This window comes from Triticum dicoccoides, chromosome 5B, assembly GCF_002162155.2.
Source record: "Triticum dicoccoides isolate Atlit2015 ecotype Zavitan chromosome 5B, WEW_v2.0, whole genome shotgun sequence".
Taxonomy (NCBI): Eukaryota; Viridiplantae; Streptophyta; class Magnoliopsida; order Poales; family Poaceae; genus Triticum; species Triticum dicoccoides.
The window spans coordinates 274,091,540-274,097,559 of record NC_041389.1 but is presented as its reverse complement, the minus strand read 5'-3'; positions in this window follow the sequence as shown (position 1 = coordinate 274,097,559).

Here is a 6,020-nt window from a genome sequence, read left to right as displayed (position 1 = left end):
GGATCAAGCTCCGGCAGCGGAAGAAGAAAACAACCTTCAACCTCACTACAATCTTCTTACCCCTACTGAAATTGAAGCTTTCAAGATGATTGAAATAGTTTGGGTGCAGAACAAGTATCTAACTCTTGAAAATATTCTATTGGAAGAGGATATCACCACACTCAAGGGCACTATTCGTAAGTTGGAGCACCTCCTACGTTCGATGTTCGATGAAAAGCCTACTTCATCAACAACTCCTTCATCACCACATTCGAAGAAAAAGACCTAATACATTGGTATGGGAACTCCCCCCGGCAACTGACAAGCTTGGGGGAGGTGCCCCGGTATCGTATCACCATCACATCTTTATCTTTATCATTTTTCTTAGTTCAATCCTTTTGGTTATATCTTGATCTAGTAGAGTAAACTTTTAGTTTGATCTAGCTTTGAGTTTTGCTTTATCTTCCCTCTATGTAATCGAGTCTGTGAGATATATAATAAATAGTAGTTTTGAGATAAGGTCTTTGTTTTCTTGCTATGATCTTGAGGGAATAAAATAAAACAAAGAATAAAAAGTAATAAAAAGATCATATATTAATCTTATGGAGAGTAATGACTTTACATATAAACAGTATGACGAATAAAAGTTATTGAGAGTTGACAAACATAGTTTTGGTCATTGTTGTAATTAATTGTAATTAATAAAGAAAGAGAGGCTTAACATATAAATATACTATATTGGACATCTTTTGTAATTGTGAGCACTCATTAAAATATGACATGCTAAAAGGTCGATGTTGGACAAGGAAGACAACATAATGAGTTATGTTTTCTTATATCCGAATAGAAGTTATATTGTTTTCGATCATCCAACTTGTTGCGCTTGCCTTTCCCTCTCATGCTAGCCAAATTCATTGCACCAAGTAGAGATACTACTTGTGCTTCCAAACATCCCTAACCCCAGTTTTGCCATGAGAGTCCACCATACCTACCTATGTATTGAGTAAGATCCTTCAAGTAAGTTGTCATTGGTGCAAGCAATAAAAATTGCTCTCTAAATATGTATGATCGATCAGTGTGAAGAAAATAATCTTTATATGAACTTGTTATATGGAAGAAATAAAAGCGACAGACTGCATAATAAAGGTCCTTATCACAAGCGGCAATATAAAGTGACATTCTTTTTCATTAAGATTGTGCATCCAACCATAAAAGCGAATGACAACCTCTACTTCCCTATGCGAATGGCCTATCTTTTACTTTTATCTCCTACCCCTATACAAGAGTCATGGTGATCATCACCTTTCCTTTTTACACTCTTTCCTTTGGCAAGCTCTTTGTGGTTGGAGAGATCCGGATATATATATCCACTCGGATGTAGGTTTTCACAAAGTATTATTTTTGACATTACCCTTGAGGTAAGAAGTTGGGAGGCAAAACTATAAGCCCCTATCTTTCTCTATGTCTGATTGAAGCTTTGTACCCATAAGTATAGCGTGAGTGTTAGCAATTGCGAAAGATTATATGATAGTTGAGTATGTGGACTTGCTGAAAAGCTCTTTAATTGACTCTTTCCAATGTTATGATAAATTGCAATTGCTTCAATCAGTGAGATCATAGTTTGTTACTTTTTAATAAAGTTTCTGATTCATACCTTACCTTGTGAATGAATTGTTACTTTAGCATAAGAAATTATATGGCATTATATGTTGTTGTTCTAAAGATGATCATGATGCCCTCATGTCCATGTTTTTATCGACACCTCTATCTCTAAACATGTTGACATATTTATCAATATGGCTTTCGCTTGACGACAAGCGAGGTCTAAGCTTTGGGGAGTTGATACGTCCATTTTGCATCATGCTTTTATATGGATATTTAATGCATTATGGGTTGTTATTACACATTATATCACAATACTTATGCCTATTCTCTCTTATTTTACAAGGTTTACATGAAGAGGGAGAATGCCGGCAGTTGAAATTCTAGGGTGAAAAAGGAGCAAATATTAGAGACCTATTCTGCACAACTCCAAAAGTCCTGAAACTTCACGGAGCATGTTTTTGGAATATATAAAAAATATTGAGCGAAGAAAGTACCAGAGGGGCACCACCACCCATCCACAAGGGTGGAGGGCGCGCCCTACCCCCTGGGCGCACCCCCCGACCTTGTGGGCCCCCTGGCATGCCTCCGGTGCCCATCTTTGGCTATATGGTGTATTTTACCCTAGAAAAATAAAGAAGAATCTTTCGGGACAAAGCGTCTCCGTCTCGAGGCGGAACCTGGGCAGAACCAATCTAGGGCTCCGGCGGAGCTGTTTTGCCGGGGAAACTTCCCTTCAGGAGGGGGAAATCATAGCCATTGATCCTCTCATCGAGAGGGGGTCAATCTCCATCAACATCTTCACAAGAACCATCTCCTCTCAAACCCTAGTTCATCTCTTGTATTCGATCTTGGTCCCAAAACCTCAGATTGGTACTTGTGGGTTACTAGTAGTGTTGCTTACTCCTGTAGTTGATGCTAGTTGGTTTATCCGGTGGAAGATTATATTTTCAGATACTTAATGATAATTAATACTCCTCTGATTATGATTATTAATATGCTTTGTGAGTATTTACATTTGTTCCTGAGGACATGGGAGAAGTCTTGTTATAAGTAATCATGTGAATTTGGTATTCGTTCGATATTTTGATGAGATGTATGTTGTCTCTCCTCTAGTGGTGTTATGTGAACATCGACTACATGACACTTCACCATTATTTGGGCCTAGGGGAAGGCATTAGGAAGTAATAAGTAGATGGTGTGTTGCTAGAGTGACAGAAGATTAAACCCTAGTTTATGCATTGCTTCATAAGGGGCTGATTTGGATCCATATGTTTCATGTTATGGTTAGGTTTACCTTAATTCTTCTTTCGTAGTTGCGGATGCTTGTGAGAGGGGTTAATCATAAGTGGGAGGCTTGTCCAAGGAAGATTAGCACCCAAGCAGCGGTCCACCCACATATCAAATTATTAAAGTAACGAATGCGAATCATATGAGCATGATCAAAATTAGCTTGACAACAATTCCCATGTGTATGTCCTCGGGAGCGCTTTTCTTTTTTTAAGAGTTTCTCCAGTCTTGTCATTTGCTACAAAAAGGATTGGGCCACCTTGCTGCACCTTGTTTACTTTATTTACTTGCTACCCATTACAATTTACCCTATCCCAAAAACTATCTATTACCGATAATTTCAGTGCTTGCGGAGAATACCTTGCTGAAAACCGCTTGTCATTTCCTTCTGCTCCTTGTTGGGTTTGACACTCTTACTTATCGAAAGGACTACGATAGATCCCCTATACTTGTGGGTCATCACATACCTATTCCTTTTCGGAGTTTGAAACATTCTGGAAAGTTTCCCTTATGTACTCCTCCGGGGTTACGGTATCAATTACATTGGTCTCAACATTTATGGGAGTACCTGAGATATAATGTTTGAGTCTTTGGCTGTTTACCACCTTCGGATTCTTGCCTTCGGCATTCCTAATTTTTATGGCACCAGAACGATAGACCTCCTCGATTATATAGAGGCCTTCCCATTTAGAGAGAAGTTTTCCTGCAAAAAATCTTAAACGAGAGTTGTATAGCAAAACATAATCACCTACATTAAACTCACGCTTTTGTATCCTCCTATCATGCCATCTTTTAACCTTTTCTTTAAACAACTGCATTCTCGTAGGTTGGGTTCTCCATTCATCAATTGAGATAATGTCAAATAACCTCTTTTCTCCAGCAAGTTTGAAATCATAATTGAGCTCTTTAATAGCCCAATATGCTTTATGTTCTAGTTCAAGAGGTAAGTGACATGCTTTCCATAAACCATTTTCTACGGAGACATACCCATAGGATTATTATAAGCAGTTCTATAAGCCCACAAAGCATCATCATGTTTCTTAGACAAATTCTTTCTAGATCTATTAACAGTCTTTTGCAAAATAAATTTAATCTCTCTATTGCTCAATTCTACTTGACCACTCGACTGAGGATGATAAGGAGATGCAAATATATGGTTAACATTATACTTACCAAGCATTTTACGGAAAGCTCCATGAGTAAAATGTGAACCACCATTAGTCATTAAATATCTAGGGACTCCAAACCTCGGAAAAATAACTTCTTTCAGCATCTTAATAGAGGTATTATGATCAACACTACTGGTTGGAATAGCTTCTACCACTTAGTAACATAATCAACAGCACCTAAAATATGTGTATACCCATTAGAGGAAGGAAAAAGTCCCATATAATCAAAGCCCCAAACATCAAATGGTTCAATAACAAGTGAATAATTCATAGTCATTTCCTGATGTCTACTAATATTAGCAATTCTTTGACATTGATCACAAGACAAGAAAAACTTACGAGCATTTTTAAAGAGAGTGGGAGAGAGTGGGCCAATAGAAACCGGATTGCAATACCTTATGTGCAGTTCTATCTCCAGCGTGTTGTCCTCCGTAAGACTCGGAGTGGCACTTGCATAGGATCTGTTCCCGTTCATGCTCAGGTACACAATGTCTAATAACACCATCTACTCCTTCTTTATAAAGGTGTGGGTCATCCCAAAAGTAATCTCTTAAATCATAGAAAACCTTTTTATTTTGCTGGTATGTGAAACTAGGTGGTATAAATTTAGCAACAATGTAATTCTCATAATTAGCATACCATGGAGTATTATGAGAGGCATTTATGACATTTAATTGTTCATCAGGAAAGCAATCATTAATAGGTAGTGGGTCATCAAGAACATTTTCTAACCTAGACAAGTTGTCTGCAACGGGGTTCTCAGGTCCCTTTCTATCAATAATATGCAAATCAAATTCTTGTAGCAAGAGAACCCATCTAATAAGTCTACGTTTAACATCTTTCTTTTCCATAACATATTTAATAGCAACTGTAACATCCCAAATTTTCGATTTGGAATGTTATACATAGGTCATCATATGCATATCATATTTTATTTGCATTTTGGTTTAATCCTAGAAATTTTAAGCAACTCAAGGACCTACGGAGAGAGTTGGGTATTTCATTTATTTTCATATTTGAATTTTCTCAAATTTGAAAAGAGGATCATTTTGGTTTTAGTATTTTTCTCTCCAAATATTTCCACTATTAAAATAAATGAGAGGGGATAAAATGACTTCTCGAAAATAAAAAATATTGGAGGGAAAATGTTAAAATCAAATAAATTTTTTAATTGGATTTTTATTGCTATTTTATTCGAATTAGAAAAATATGCATTTTACAAAATTGCATTCATAGCCCAAATAAATGTTCACTTTGTCCTAAATATTATTAGAGGATCGTGAAAATTTATTTCAGGATTTTTGGACTTCGTTTGGCATTTATTTTTATTTATTTACTCTGTCTCTTTTAAAAAAAATCGCGAACCGACCTATGGGCCGTGCCCGAGCCGGACTCCTCCTGGTTGGCCCCTTTAAAAGGCGAGCCCATAGCCCTACCAGCCTAAGGCGCCGCCTTCCCGTACCCTAGCTCTGCCCCGCCTCGATCCCCGCCGCCACACCGCCACCCGTGCCGCCGCCGCACGCCGCCCGCGCCGCCGCCTCCCCGCCTGTGCCGCCGAAAGCCGCACCGCCGCCTCGCCAGAGTTCGCCGGAGCCCGCCGCTGCCGCCGGTTTATTTCCCGGTTTTTCGGTAAACCCTAGATCCGGTTTTTTTCGAGAAGATCGGTTCGGTTTTACTTGGTTTCACCGGTTTAGATCGGTTTCATTTTTTTCTGCGGTTTATGTTAATTTGCCAACGTTCATTCGTTAGCTCATTTTAACGAACGAATTCGTTCGTTTGTCTCTGTTAGCGGATGTTCGTCCGATAGATTTTTCTTTTTCTGTTTTATTTTTTGCCAGGGACCTATCCACGATTATTTTTATCGCAGATTAGCCCCTGATCTTCAAACCCTCGCAAATTTTTAACTGTTAGTCGGAATCCAGTGAAACCACCGCCAAAATCTTCATCTCGAGCCCCTCTTTCCGGTTAATCAACTTGAAT